This window comes from Nilaparvata lugens, chromosome 1 (genome assembly GCF_014356525.2).
Source record: "Nilaparvata lugens isolate BPH chromosome 1, ASM1435652v1, whole genome shotgun sequence".
NCBI classification, from domain to species: Eukaryota; Metazoa; Arthropoda; class Insecta; order Hemiptera; family Delphacidae; genus Nilaparvata; species Nilaparvata lugens.
In genome coordinates this window covers 9328833-9345869 of record NC_052504.1, presented here as the reverse complement: position 1 = coordinate 9345869, position 17037 = coordinate 9328833, and the positions used below count along the sequence as shown (strand labels likewise).

Sequence of the window (17037 nt, the reverse complement as noted above, 5' to 3'; positions counted from 1 at the left end):
AATAACCGAAACCGGTCTTTCTAATTATCAATAAATCAGTGTTTTTTTTTGACAATTTCTTAGTCTTTTTCATTCGATATGAATAATTACCACAATATCAACTTCTCAACTACACAAAAAGTTGTCAATCGTTTCTTAAAAGAGAAAAATTTGAATGTTAATGTAATTCTTTAGAAATTGGCAACAATTTTTGCCGAAATTAGTTGAAATCTCAGTTGACAACTCTAGTCTAAACGTGGCTTGACTGAAACTAAGTATTTGATTTGATGATTTCAAATTAGTTTTGTAATATGAAACAGCTGTCGCCAGTACCGAGTAAAATAATACATTTCACTGCATCCAGAAGATACTGCCATCTGCCGGCTGAGCTTGGTATTATACTGTCGACCAATCAGGAGAGAGTAGATCTTGGAGGAGTGTCTGTAGGCGTTGTTTCAAATAGAATCTTGTTCGTTATTGGTCCGCCTCTCTCACTCCATTTCTCTCACACGCTCTACCATTACTTTATCTCACACACGTCTATTCTTCTGCCTGATTTATTATTTTATTTAGCATAAGGCAAATATAAAACAAATATATAGCTCATGCCTCTCAAATGCCTAGATATACACTGTATATTTCCAAATTCTTTGAGATGTTGTGTAGTTCTCGGTCAGGAGAACATAAGTTTGTCTGACCGCCATTATTTGCTAGTCCATTTAGCGTTACCCAATGTGCACCATGGAGGCGAACTAGCGTTACACATATTTAAGTTGAAAATCTGATTGCTCCTTTTAATGATTAATCATAATGCATTGTAATAATTGGAGTCTCATTAATGTGATGAATAATAATCCCAATATCTTGTATTTATTTATCATATTGTGTACAAATACTTGACATGAGGAAAGGCACAACAGGCACATGCCCAAAACTGTCCCATTTCCAATTTATACCATACTGTCCAAATTAAAATGTTGGTTATGTCACTTCCACTTTTCAAAATACAATTTACGCTCTTCAATATTCAGATTTCTTTGTAATCCCAATACGTCAAGACTAAATATTCGCCCTTACAAGTTTCTTATTGACTGTATTGATTGTGTTAATTGGATTGGATAGAATTTTCATGTCAAGTTGATAGGATTCCGATAGACCAACAACTCCCACAGAATCCTTCCAATAGATTCCAGTACTTATTTGATTCCTTAGCATACTTCGATTCCTTCCAATACGATTCCTTAGCTTACGAGAGTAATGCAACAATATCTTGGAATTATCGTATCTTACTTCGATTCCTTCCAATACGATTCCTTAGCTTACGAGAGTAATGCAACAATATCTTGGAATTATCTTACTTCGATTCCTTCCAATACGAATCCTTAGCTTACGAGAATAATGCAACAATATCTTGGAATGCGCAGTAACTAACAAATTTTAGAGACATAAAGACCGGTCAGCTACATCAAAGGCGTCACAAGAAGATCACCGAAAACTTCGCATCGAAGCCACCAATTAAATTTAAGCAGTTTCTGGAAGGCAGGAACGGATACAATGCGAGAGGAAATAGGAGAGAGAGAGAGAGAGAATGATGAAGTATAGAAGAAGATGGATGAAGGGAGGAAAAGATTGTAAGAGAAAGAGAGAGTGAATGAGTAGTTATTTCGCCCTTAGGGCGATGCCAGCCAGCCTTCAATGCCATCTTGACCATCATCGAGAGTGAAATTCCTCTCGGAATACTCTCGCACACGTTCCCGAGTTCTATGCCTTGACGGCGGCGGGCGAATTCAATTTCTTTATATTCCACCGCCTTTGTGATATTATTGTAGACCTCCGCCCAACCGGTGATATCCCGCGGTAATGGACGTATCATTAGTGCGTTGAAAATCAGATAAGTGTGACTAGGAGTCCCATATCTACCTCCGCCCTCTCCCACGTTTGTCCCATCGATCACTCCCTGTTACCAACAAAACAAAGGATCCACATTCTTCCATGGATCAGCTGTTTTGTGGAAAAAATATGGACCAAAATCTATTTATCTCTCCAGGGGCCACTTTTTTATATAGTTTTTTTTGGAAACGAATATTGGTAAAAACAGCTTTAAAAATCTGGTGGGCGCACTCACACAACTTTCCTTGCCGTTATGAAAATTTATCACCTGACGCTAGTGTTCCCGCGCATCTCAAGTCTACTATTCAAAGATTTGTGCCAGCTGGTGACAGGGCTATAACGCTGGAGACACACGAGGTCTGCTATCTCTTCATAGTGAATCATTTAATAGAATCAACAGTTGCCAACAGTTTGCAATAATTGGATAATCACATTTTCTCGAATTTCGAGCTTATTTTTAATTTTAGGTGAAAATGTTACTGAACATTAATTGTAGAGATTCTCATGCTCAATCTTTTCCACTCAAAATTTTTTGTTTAAATTGTATCTGAAGCCTGATAATTGAGAATCGAAAATCAAACTTTGCATAGATGGGGCGGAGCTCCTGAAATTTTTACAGATATGAGACTTGTGGCAGTTGATAGAGCTTATCGATGACTATTTCAGGTATAACTTTAATCAAAATCTTTGGAGCCGTTTTTGAGAAAATCGCGAAAAACCCGGTTTTTGACAACATTTTCGCCATTTTAGCCGCCATCTTGAATCGCATTCTATTGAAATTGTTCGTGTCGGATCCTTATATTGTAAGAGCCTTACGTTCCAAATTTCAAGTCATTCCGTTAATTGGGTGATGAGATATCGTGTACACAGACGCACATACACTCGCACAGACGTATACAAACCGATTTTCCAAGATAGTGGTTGAAGGAAAAATTTTTTATAGAGAAGACACTGCAATTTCTTTAAGGATAGTTAATACAAGAGATACTGGAAAATGCAAACCGATATACTAAGATAGAGGAAAGTGTAGAAATTCGTTTGTATACACAAGAATTTATACAGGTGTGGAAGGAAGTTACATGTAATTGTGGAAAAGATAGGAAAGGAATTTGATTCCAGCAGTTATGAGAGAAAAATCGCTATCACAAATAATAATCAACAAAGATAAAGGAATGAATACGCAAATGATCAGATAAAGAAAAGGAAGATACAAGAAGTAGCGATTGTTTTTTTTTTTTATTTGAGCACTGTGTTTCAGCAAAATCTCAACAAGGCTCAGTTGGAGAGAGAGAGAGAGTGTGAGGGAGAAACATGTAATAGAAGACATAAGAGTGAGAGAGAGAAAGAGCAAAATATCTAGTAGCGAGTACTCCTTGTAAAATATTAATCGTCTCCAGTTATAACTCTATACCTATATCTACCATCACGTTAAATAGGTATTTAAAGTATATAACAACATTTCTTTAGCGAGTCGGCGTTTGCTGGGACTTGCTAGGCTGTCATTGTTCATTTCAATGGCATATAATCCAATTGCCCGGCCGTAAAGGACTTACATACGCGCGTACACACACATTCACATTACACACAGGAGCACAGGAGCTCTCAAGTTCAATGGTATCGCCTGCGTTTCACAATGGGAATATCGTCAAGAAGCCTTATTTAATTTTCCCAGCTTCATCAATCATCTTTCCGGGGTAGTTCTCGAACATAGTAGCGATTAGGCTGGATAATTGAAAATTTGAGTATTTTCACATGGACGTGTTTAGTCGAATGAAAAGCTGAGGTGATTTTCAATAGTCATTGTCAAGTCATTTTTATCAATAATCGAGAGATGGGAGACGTTCTTTCAGCTTTTTGGATACAAATTACTAGTATTTTGATCAGTTAAATATAGATGTTTTTAGAAACAATCTGCCTATTATTTATTTATTGGATAGAGCAAACAATACAATAGTCGGAAAAGAAAAAAAACAGGTTATTGCCCAAAACTTCTTCAATTTCCTAATTTTGTTTCAAATTGTCCAAATAATATGTAGGTTATGTCCATTTAAATTTATACACTAAATCATCAATCTGAATATACAAATCAGAATGCAACAAACAATTTTAAATTTAGATAGATTAATAATAAAACTTTCTTAAAAACATGAAACAAAGTTCAAAATAACAAAATAATTCTATAAAAACACATAAATTTTGAGCTCGAAAACAATGAAACAATTATGAGTCAACAGCATCGTCACCACACTGTAACTTGATTTCGAGCTCCAATTTACTTGAAAACTTATTCAAGCATTTTTTTTGTAAATTCATTAAAACAATGCAAAATAATGCTGCCTCCATAGTTGCATATTGAAAGGTTGAAACAGAATACAAACTACTATCACTCTGGAATATACTCGTATTAAAAATTAACCACAGTAATTTTCAAAGATAGGAATTTCATGTCTAGAATTAATCTATATCACATCAAAAACTTCTGCTTTCTCATATGTGGAACTCCATATAGCTCCTCCATTCATTCTAACTTGTGAAATTTTGAAACAAAATCAAACTACTACCACTCTGGAATATATTGAAAATCAACCATATTAATTTTCAAAAATAGGAGTTTCATGCCCAGAATTATTCAAAATTACATTAAAAATGTAATGCTTTCTCATATGTGGAACTCCATATAGCTCCTCCATTTATTCTAACTTGTGAAATTTTGAAACAGAATACAAACTAATACCACTCTGGAATATATTTAAAATTAACCATATTAATTTTCAAAAATAGGAATTTCATACCTAGAATTAATCAAAATTACATTAAAAACTTCTGCTTTTTCATATGTGAAACTCCATATAGCTCCATTCACTCGAACTTGTGAAATTTTGAAACAGAATACAAACTACTACCAATCTGGAATATACTCGTATTAAACATTAACCACAGTAATTTTAAAAATAGGAATTTCATATCTAGAATCAATCAAAATCACATTAAAAACTCCTACTTTCTCATATGTGAAACTTAATAGAGCTCCATTTATTCGAGCTTGTGAACTATTAAAAAAGAATACAAACTAGGCTACAACCACTATGGAATATATTTAAAATTTGCCGAAGTAATTTTCAGAAATAGGAATTTCATACCTAGAATTAATCAAAATCACATTAAAAAATCCTACTTTCTCATAATATGTGAATCTCCATAGAACCAAACTCATTCAAATCTCAAGAATTAACTCCAATAATTATTACGACTGGAAATGGAAATTCCGTGCATAAAATTATAAAACATTCCTTAATTTTGTGAGTGAATCGAACGGCCGTTACTTAGTATCTAGGAGGAAAAGTGTCCATCATGATAATCTAGTACTAGGCTAGTAGGCGAGTGAATGTGACACACTCACACAAGCGAACAGTGTGTATGTGTGAGAGTGTAGTGGTGAACGGCCCTGATCCGCGGCTATGATTGAGGTGAAGGAAGAATGACCCAAATAGTTTTGTCTTCTGCTAAGAAGGTGCCAGGCGACGGGACCCCCGAGGTGACCGTAGGGGGGTCGGGGGGTCCACGAGGCCGCGACTCATCTATTTAGCAAAGCAAGGCAAGGAGCGAGCGGTCGGTCACACAATGCATCAGTCGGAATGGGACACTTCCACATGTGTGATAGTCTACCTGCAGTTCTGCTACCGACTTTTGTGAATACAATTCTTCTCATTTTACTTACCTACTTCATCATCTCCTTGTTCTTATTCTCTATCCTTATTTCGAATTTTCATTTCATATGCCTATTATTTTTTCGGTTAATCCAATTCTTCTCATTTTACTTCATCTCAATCTCCTCCTTTATTCTCTTCTTCTTCTTCTTCTTCATCCTTGTTTCTAATTTTTATCGATATGCCTACCATTTTTCAAGCATTGGAGTGTGGAAATTCTCCCTTCTCAATTTTCTACAACTTCATTTAGCAAAATCTCTATCAACAATTACTACTTCAATCTCTTCCATCATATAGACTTAATTTAGCCAAATCTCTATATTTCACTGATTTTTCTACTTTTCAATTTTCTCTTGCTTCTCTCCAATCACTCACTCTTCATCACTCATTGTTTCCATCCTTCTTTTCTTCCTCCTTCTTTCTTTATACAATTCATTTCCTCCTTATTTTTCTATCAATCCCTCTTACTTCTTCTCCAATCACTCTTCATATTTTACTAATTTTTACATCCTTCTCTATGTCCTCCTTCTTTCTTTATACATCTCATTTCCTCCTTATTTTTCTTTCATTCTCTCTCTTTTTTTCTCCAATCACTCTTCATATTTTACTAATTTTTACATCTTTTTCTTCTCCCTCCTTCTCTCTTTATACATTGCATTTCCCCCTTATTTTTCTATCAATCCCTCTTACTTCTTCTCCAATCACTCTTCATATTTTACTAATTTCTACATCTTTCTCTTCGTCCTCCATCTCTCTTTATACATTGTATTTCCTCCCTATTTTTCTTTCATTCTCTCCATCTCTCTTTATACATTGTATTTCCTCCCTATTTTTCTTTCATTCTCTCCTATTTTTTCTCCAATCACTCTTCATATTTTACTAATTTTTATACCTTTCTCTTCTTCTTCCTCCTCCTCCTCTCTCTATACATTTAATTTCCTCCTTATTTTTCCTCTCACATACACCTTTCTTCATCTACCATATCTTCATCTTCTACAACATGTCCAGTGTTTCTCATCTGTCCGTCATCAAAGATGAAGCCAATTACTTTCCTTTTTGTGTCACACAGCAGGCTGTCATAGTCACAGAGCTCAATACAGAAAGGCGGCAACGGCGTCAGATACACACACACAACAAAGCAACTTCCATTTGGCAACGATACGCTTTCCACTGCAACCTGAACGCGATTCGATTCATGTATCTGCCACATCGCAATTGAACAACTTTTCTGGAGCAGTGCAGAAGCTAGGTGTGCTGATTGCAATATCTTGCCAAACATCTTATAGATAAAATCAAGATAATTAGGTGCAAAATAGTCCTGACTCGAAGACCCCTTGCAATTTTTCTAACAAACACAATACAATACAAAATAAGAGATACATAACCTGTTTTCTGGACAACTTTAATCCGTCTTCCTCCAATAAAAATTCGAGGGAGGATCAGTTTTGGGCTGTGCTTCTTGAATGATCTCCCACCAAATTATTTAAAAAAATAATTGTGTATCATTGAAGCAATAAAAGAATAACAAATAAAACAAAGAACAAGAACAAATAATCAACAAATTTCTGCAAAGTAATGTGCAACCAGATTTATTATATAGCGTTCGGCAGATACACAACATATATGAAGCTCATAAGTCTCAAGTGCATAAATATAAGTTAGTATTTTCCTTCATTTCTTTGAGATGTTGTATAGTATTTGGTCAGAATTTAGTTAAGTTAGTGAAGAATTGAAAAGTCGCACAACCTTTATTTGGACAATTTATTTTATGAAATTGGGATGAAAAGAAGTTTTGGACTGTAGTCTGTTTCTATGTCGAAGTTGATTGTAAATTATGAATAAATAAATAAATGAATTCAGAAGAACATAGATTTTTCCGACCGCTATTATTTGCTAGTCCATTTACCGTTGACCAATGTGCACCAGTTGGAGGCAAACTAGTGTTAAACACCGCACACACACATCGGTTTTGTATATTGTACAAACAAAAATCGATGTTTGTGTGCAGGGGGTTTTACACATAATTATTTGAATTCATGAAAACTGATTGGTAGATCAGTGCTGTGTGTGGTGCAATACGTAGAACAATAGGGAAGATAACAAGACAAGCCACTCAGATGAATTCCTACAGACTAATGGCTATACCAATAATAGCTTATGGAAGCGAAGCCTGGGTGTCAATTGAAAAAACTGAGTCATGTATCATCCAAGCAGCCGAAATGAGGTTCCTTCGAGCAGTCAAAGGTTACACTAAATTGGATTACATAAGAAACGAAGTAATAAGAACCGAACTGAATGTAGAGTATTTATTGCAAATATTGAAGAAAAGTAGAGAAGACTGGTCCAGCCATCTACTTCGTATGCCAGCGAATAGACTTCCAATTCAAGCTTGGCAATACAAACCCGATGGGAGAAGAGGCGTCGGACGACCGATGAAGAAATGGATGCCGGAGCAGGCCAACAGAGCCTAATCCTTGAATGACGATGATGATGATGATTGGTAGAACAAATTTGAGGTTAAATCAAATCAAATCTCTATCTGTCCCAAAAAACATAATTATAATGAAAAAAGTAAAATACAATATAAAATGAAAAAATGAAAATACCGTTAAATAGGATAAAGAGTAGGTTGAAGAATGTCAAAATATTAGGCCTCTAATGTAGCAACTTGAAATCAAGCTATTTGTCATGTTTAATTTTAATTTACAATTCTTATCTTATTCTAGGAACAAGATAGAATAGAATACACCTAGGCTCTATTTACAATTCAAGAAACCAACCAACAACAATTCTAAGATCTAACCAACAAGTAGCCTACTATCTTAAGTATTAACAGTGCATTAGACTGATTAGTAGAGAATGTACTCCAGTAGTGGCTTCTTTTTCTGAGCGGAAGTAAAGGACACATACGAGGAAAAGCCAGGAAGTGACAACGGTATCCTGTACTAGCCGGTGGTATTTCTTCAAGACTTATCACAGCTATTTGCACGAGCTCAGAGCGTTACAAACCTAAGCGACTACTATTAGCACGTAACGTCTCCCGAAAGACAACGGACCACGCATGCGCACTGTAATTACACAGCCGAGAATGTTAATTTTCGTTTTGATATGCTATCCTGGTGTAGCCTACAATAATCCACTGTCCGAGATCGGTTTTGAGTGACCTATTTCGGGTGCTAGCCTCCAGGTGGTCCGTTATATTATATTGCAACCGAATATACTATTATCTCTCATGAATTTCTTACACGGTTCCTTTATTTCCGACTTTTTTCTCGTAAACTCGCGGTTATTGCATTTTCCACTATGTGGACACACTATAGTGAGGTCCACGTTATAATGACAGTAATTGATAAACTTTGATGTTGCTATCCTTGTCTATCATTCAACAAAGAAGGTATTACTATCCTTTTATAGCTCCGCAACGATGCCAAATCTGTTTTTGGCAATGTATAAATATAATTAATTAATTCAAAGGCAAGGCAACGCTGTTCTTCTATCTTTATCCACTGTCATTATGACGTGGACCTTACTATAGCATGGTCAGCTGAACAAATCGATGTAGATTAAAGTTTCACATTCTTAGGCCTGATAGCTTAAACAGAAAGCTATCCTCGGATTATTCAGTGGAACGTTACTGGAGATTCACCTAGTGAATTATCAATATTAGGGTGTGTGCACACAGAGAGCGGTCCGGCATTAAACGTTCTTGGAAACTCAAAATTTATCAAATTTATTGCCTCACAGAAAAATAATATTTCTTGGAAGATATTTCTATTCAATGTTTGATTCCATTACGAACTGCTTGTTAAATAATCACTTTGAACAATTAATGTACTGCTATGTCGTAATGTATTATGTATTAGGTCGTATATTAAGTATGACAGTCGTAAGGCCCATTGACGGCTTAAATTATATATTTAGGCGGTGGGACCTTCCCGCAAGGGACTCCCCACCAACAAAAGCCATACGAATTTACTTTACTTTATGTCGTAATTAATTGTTCAAAGTGAAGATATTTCTTGAATTGGTTCGAGGGGGCGACGCTAATTATTGATACTAAGAGCCGTTTGCACAGTCAAAGCTTCAACTGAAGAATTTAGTCAGCTGGTGGCTTAAACTCAAAATGAAACAAATTTTAACAAACTAGATTTGATACGTATTTAATCTAGTTCAAAATGAAATTTAGTTCAAACTGTCACTGTGCAAATCGCCCTTAATCTACAGAAACTAGCTCTCTGTCTGATAGTATATTTTTTACATTACATGATCCATTCAACCACATGATCAAAAGATTTGTAGTTATTTTAATTTTCCTGTATTGATTAACAAACCATTCCCCTCACACTTCTCCCTCCCACCCTACCTTCGCCCTCCTAGGATCAAAAAACACAGAGAAGAAAGTATTCCTTCGCATGGAAGGAATGGAAGGAATTTGCACTCTGTGCAAAAAATAAAGACAGCAATCCAATTTGATTTTTCAATTATACTAGTCGCACCGGCAACTTAGTCATTTTTCCCGGGCTGACAAACAATTTTTGAATAGTAGCGCTCATCAAATTTCCATCTAGCTGTTTACCCTGTTGTCAATATTTGCAGTAGCAGAAGTCTTCGGGGTGAATTACAGCATTTGATTTGGATTTTCGTTTATTAATAATAATAATATTATTAATTCATTAGCATTTGAATAATTGCAATATCTCAGTAATTTCCATCTTTAGTCATTTTTAATTCCATCGGACAGACACAGAGTATTGAATTTATTTATTGAAACCTCTCTACAAAGTATCTTTGAAGTCCATCGAAGGTCATCAAATGTGGTGAAACCATAGAGCTATACAGGTACAAATCTATGAGTAAAACAAAGTCTATGACACACATTATAATAATAAATTATGAAATATATAATTCAACTGAGTCTATGACACTGAGTATCGAATTTGTTTCGTGAAACCCCTCTACAAAGTATCTTTGAAGGCCGTCAAAGGTCCTCAAATGTGGTGAAAACATATAGCTATACAGGTACAAATCTATGAGTGAATCAAAGTCTACGACACAAATTATAATAATAAATTATGACACAAATAATTCGACTAAATCTATGACACAGAGTACTGAATTTATTTATTGAAACCTTTGCACAGCATATTTGAAGTCCATCGAAGGTCCTCAAATGTGGCGAAATCATAGAGCTATACAGGTACAAATCTATGAGTGAAACAAAGTCTATGACACAAATTATAATGATAAATTGTGACACAAATAATTCGACTAAATCTATGACACAGAGAATTGATTTTTTTTTCATGAGACCTCTCTGCAAAGCATCTTTGAAGGCCATCGAAGGTCCTCAAATGTGGCGAAATCATAGATCTGTACAGGGACAAATCTATGGGTGAAACTGATCTGAGCAAACAGAGAGTCAGCACATTCTGAGCCATTGGTGAGTTGTATAGCGGACAAAATGCGGCGAAAACGACATGGCAGTGCTCCATGACTTTGTAATAATAAACAGGAGTATAATCCGTCTGTTCCTTCCATTCCACAAACATGACTGTGCATACAATCGCCGCATTTCTCTCCGTTTATCCGTATCGTTAAGTCGGGGACGATGACCGCCTGTGTCTCAAATAAGCCCCTCTCTCTCTCTCTTATTTTGTGACCACCACCGCACAGGTGCTTTCTTTGGTGATACAGTATTTCAAGGGTAACTTTGAATAGCTTTGAAATTGATTTAAAAATGGTGATGAAGTTCATAGGTAGGATTTTAAGGGTAGCGTTGAATAGCTGAAACTGAAGCTGAGATGAAAATGAAGTTTGAGTTGCTAGGGGTAAGGAAAGCTGGCAATTTTAGGGAGAGAAAAGGATTGAGAGTCAGTGAGTCTTGAGGAAAGCCAGATTTTCATGACGTCTCCAAGAGGAATTACAAAAAATGTCATAAGATTGATAAAATAAGATAAAAGTTACATTTAAAGGTTGAAATCAGAATAATAATTGATTTTTATATTGGTCTGTTAGTATCAATTGTTCAATTTGGTTGTACAGTCTCAATTAACTGTTTTTGAGGGGCAAACCCAAATTTATTTTATAAATAAATAAATAAATAAGTTTATTTCCACATAAACTTTAGACATTTTACTACAATAAACATTTTTATTCAGTGATTGATTCAAATTGATTTTACTTTCAGTTTTTTTATTGTTTCCTTTCACTGAATTCCTTCTTATTTTTATGTTATTATTTAGTTCAATACTGTGTATTATTATTATTATGCATTTCTAATTTCTAAGTTTTTATCTTTTGTTATTATTATTGAGGATGAATAAACGATTTTATTCATTTGATTTGATTCCGTAACATTACACATAAATGCATGCTCTTTCGAGCATGACCGCATATGGTAGTACCCAATGTACCTAGAATAGATTCTAGTATTTAGAATGCATTAATGTATTCTAGGTACCTTGGTAGTACCGGATATATGACATATAAATTATAGAATATAAGAAATTCAGATCCAATCCTACGTTTTTGATACAACGAGTACGACTCATCAAAAATTTGTAATTCCATTTCTGTGACTCTAGAAGCTCTGTTATAAACTAATCACGAATTGAACTGATCTATAATTTTGATCGTTATGGATTCGCAAGTTTTTTTAGCGAGAGAATTAATAATTAATTAATTCATTCATTATTAATTAATCAATAATATTAAATGTCAAAATGAGATAGAAATAAATTAAATGAATGTCAAAACATCAGTTTTATCCCCTATCAAAAAACTGAAAGTTCCTACTACTACTATACGCATTCTTCCTAGTTGTTGAAATACACAAAAACAATATTTTTCTACCTGTAGATAATTTCTTTATTATTTCATCGATATCCTAATGTAGCTGTGATAATAGGTTTCAGATAGAAAATCACTCACAGATCGGATGTCAAATTGGCAATTCTATAGCTAAATACTACTGAGCAAGGGACAGAATGACCAATTTGACGAAAACATCATCATCATTTCATCCCTAAAACAGAAAGTAACAGACTACGGGGTGGGAAAATGAGGGTGAAGAAGCAATCACACCGTCTTTTTTTCAAGGATATAAAGCTTGTTGTAAGAATTGCAGAGTTAAATTGGCACTTTGAGTGCTAGTTCCTTGGTAATGTGTGTCTTCACGTAAACCTTGATAGGTCTACAACAAAAAATATAGGTTCATTTCCGAAATGATACAGGTTTCTTTTCAGAGTTTCAAAACTTAACCTCCTCTGTTAAAACAACCACTGAGAAAGAATTACCTTCCTTACAAGAATAACCTTCCTGTTTGTGTAGTTGAGAAGTTGATATTGTGGTAATTATTCATATTGAATAATAAAGACTCAGAAATTGTCAAAAACCACAGATTTATTGATACTTAGAAAGACCGGTTTCGGTTATTACACCATAGTCAATCTCTGATAAACTAATAAAGTAAACGTTATCAATAAGTAAAGTTTAAAGTAAACTTTATCAGTTTATCAGAGATTGACAATGGTGTAATAACCGAAACCGGTCTTTCTAAGTATCAATAAATACTTATACTGATACTTAGAAAGACCGGTTTCGGTTATTACACCATAGTCAATCTCTGATGAACTAATAAAGTAAACTTTATCAATAAGTAAAGTTTAAAGTAAACTTTATCAGTTTATCAGAGATTGACAATGGTGTAAAGACAAACCGGTCTTTCTAAGTATCAATAAATCTGTGGTTTTTGACAATTTCTGAGTCTTTTCCATTCAAAATAACCTTTCTATTGTACATTGGAAAAAGGATGACAATGTCATTTAATACCTCATTGTCAGTGGAGGAACCCCCATTTTGAAAATCTTTGCAATTTCGATGAACACTTCCTACTTTCATAACTCAAGACTAATGAAAAAACACATACCACTACATATATCAATCTAAATTTGAAGATTACTTTTATGAAATTTTTCCTCTCCCTCTTAGACTTCCCTAATAAAATTCTATACCAATGCAATCTTCATTCTAAAACATATAAAAATTATGGCATGGAAATGGTACTCCGATGCAATGTAATTTTATTAGCAATGCCAACTTGATTTCATTTTTGTTGTTCATCGCATATCATCTATTCATTCAAGTTCTTCTGAAGTAAAATCTTGTGAAAGCATCAACCCTAAAAGAGTCTCTGAATCTAACGAGATCCAGTAAAAATGTAATATATCATATGCTTGTCGAAACGTAGAGGATTTCCTGAATCTGTTTCCATCTCTTATCTCTATAAGGATACGGCTCTCTCTCTCTTAAGTCTCTCTTAAGGATACGGCTATCACTATTTTATTGTATCGATCATATATTTCGAGACGACATCCTCGCAATATCCCGGCTGAAAACGTTGTTTTATACGAGCATTTCCAAAGTTATCACCGCGCGATTATAAATCAGAAGCGGTTTTTATCACTGCACAATTGGCCCGGTGCGCGTTAGAGCTCAACTCGGGTTATAAATTGAAAGAAGTTTTCTAATCAACCCGAGATGGCAGAAGATTGATGTTTGTTTTGAATTATGGCCGATGCTCCATCATCAACGAGTTGCTCAGTCAACGAGGAGAGCAGGAATATAATGATTGATGCGAAAATATCACTACAAATTGAAAAAGGACGAGAGTACACGATAGAGCTTGGGAGTGTTGCAAGAGAGAGAAATGAAATAGAGGAATTGAAAATTTAAAAAGCATATATCGAGTATCGAGTAAGCAAGATTATCGATACTCAAACCAGTTCCATTCATTTTCTTCGAGAGAAAGAATTCAAGTGTAGTTCAAAATATTCGAGAATAGGATATGAAACTGTTCAGTATGGAACTAGTGAATAGATATTAATAGTGGATGGTTCATATTGAATAAAATGTGAAACAGTTGTGATAATGGGTTTTGGTGGATATTGATACTCCCCGATGAATTAGAAATTGTTATCTAATCACGTATTTCATTAGGGCTATTTGATTTGTTAGTTGAAAAATAATTCCATTGTACCCTTATGTTTTTGCAATTTTGTTTTATATAGAAAAGTTTTATGTTTTTGCAATTTTGTTTTATATAGAAAAGTCTTTAAAAACAAGAGGGTACTTAGGAATTATTTTTCATTTAAGAGATTGTTAATTTTTGAAAAATTGAATCCGTTATATGCCATATAGAGAATAACTATATTGCAGATTGTAGTTTAAAGGGACCAAATAATATACAGTTTTCCCACAACCAAATTCATATTCATCTAAAGGATCGTAAATTCGCGTTGTATCATCAAGATACTAGAGAATGATTAAACATTAATAGAAGTCCCCGGAAAGATTATGTGCCAAAGATAAGCAGAAACGATAGAGTAGTTCGATTTTGATTTGAAAGGACTCGGTGCAGGTCGTGCAGGTTGCCATGAAAACCCCTGAATACAATACGAATAAACACACACAAGCATGCAGTTAATCTCAATATTCTTTTTCTTCGATCACTGATTCTGAATCGGTGATTCATGGACTGAACGCCAAGTTACCGTCACTATCTTGATTTCATTGTTGGGACTCAAAATGATGCACCTTGATAAAAAATAATCGATAGTTTACAATAATATAATAATGAGAACGTGTGAGAGAATTTTAGCGGAGTACGTTATGTCAGGTAACTGTAAAGATTCTAAAATCATTCTCACAACAATGAATAAGAGATTATTGAAATATTGTGATAAATCATTCCTATTCTACATGATATTTAATTTCACAGTTTAACGCATACGAAAATACTCCATTTATATTTTTCCACTTCTCTGTCTCGATATTATTGTTGAATTATTTCAACCTACTTCAAATTTTTATATAAGTGGAATTTCCTACGCCTAATCCTTATTGTGATATCAACAAATAATAATAGCTTGTACTTTTGTAAACTAGATGCAGTGTGCCAAGTACTGTTTTTTAGTAATTTTGCATTAATGCATTTTCATTGAACAATTGATTTTGTTTAACAGTCATTTAAAAGGCAATTCAAAAACAGTCATACTCATTTTTCTTTATAGCCTCAACAAATATTATCATTAACTTTCCAATCTCTTTTTCAGGTATGTGGAAAATTATTTTGGACCGTTTTCATGGTGGTAAGTGAAGTTACTATTACAACTTAAAATTGAGAAACAGCTGTTCTGAATAGTGAGTTGTGTTTTTCTGGCTCTAAATTTTGTCAAATTACGCAAAAATGTTTCAATTAATGGTAATTTGAGTGTGATATTTTTGTTTTTTATTCTGTTTTTAACCATCAAAATTCAAAATTCTTAGTTTTCGTGGTTTTTTTAGTGAAAATGGACTAAATTTTAGAAAAGTGAAACCATAACCCTATCTTGGACTTTTATTCTATCTAAATTTTGGGAGAGAAATAGTACAAGGAGTATTCTTAGTTTTTCTCTCCCAATCAGTGCTACTTTGTGAAAATTATAAATAAATAAATGTATTCAGAAATTAACTGAGGGTGATGCCCACATAAGCTCTTAGGCTTGTGCGTGGGTAATGAGAGAAAGGGATGATGATGTGAGATGACGACTACCTTTTAGGTAGTCGGAACTGACGGCTTATCGTCTCCTCCGAAAGACGGGGTGGCCGTATCTACTTGATTGTGCTGTGATCAAAAACTTTTGCGCCGGTGGAGATTCGAACTCGGGTTCAATTGATTATTAGACCGGCGCGTTATCACTCACTCCAACGAGCCACCCAAGAATAAGAGTGTAGCTAAATACTAATTTAGGTAATGGCCTAAAAAGCAGTCGTTAGCCACCCAAGAATAAAGTATAGCTAAATACTAATTTAGGTAATGGCCTAAAAAGCAGTCGTTAGGTCATGTCAGAGGCCCTGAAATTGATCAGTTGCGACCTGAGAACTCTGACACCAGACCTGAGCCAGCCAGGTCACTCGATATTATTATTATTAGCTAAATAAATACCATCCTTGCGAGCCAGCCACGTGTGTAGGTGATTCACTTCACTAACAAAATACGACAGCCAATCATTTTTGTAACAAGGGCTTGAAATTAATCTTATTTTAGAAAAAGTCTAATCTCACCTCTTTAGATAATAAATACCTCACTCCAAACAAGCGACCTTGACAATAAATGGAAAAATGGAAACGACCACTTATTCCTTCAAGAAATATGCTACTTTTTACAAAACCTATTTTCTCGACAGGAGAGTAAAATATAGTCTGAGAGTGAAACTCCATAAAACAGAAGTGCAACTGGTAATTGAGATATAGTCCAAGACACTTTGACCACACCTGATCTTCACAGTTTTACATTGGAAAAGGTAGACACAAGCCTCATTAGGTTAATTGAAACGATGTCCAATGATTGGATTCTAACATCATCGAACTTACTAGAAGAAAGAAAATTATGAAGTAGGATTGCAGTTGTTAATTAGTGTTA

The 17037-nt window shown here is 34.5% G+C and overlaps 2 protein-coding genes across 5 annotated transcripts in view; one reads left to right on the top strand and one right to left on the bottom strand.

The window, feature by feature from the left end:
- LOC111056244 (autophagy-related protein 16-1) overlaps positions 1–17037 on the bottom strand; it is a 581037-nt gene that overhangs the window by 267566 nt on the left and 296434 nt on the right. The gene's annotated exons all lie outside the window — the stretch shown is intronic.
- The window catches only part of LOC111047530, a 188590-nt gene that overhangs the window by 23691 nt on the left and 147862 nt on the right, over positions 1–17037 (top strand). The gene's annotated exons all lie outside the window — the stretch shown is intronic.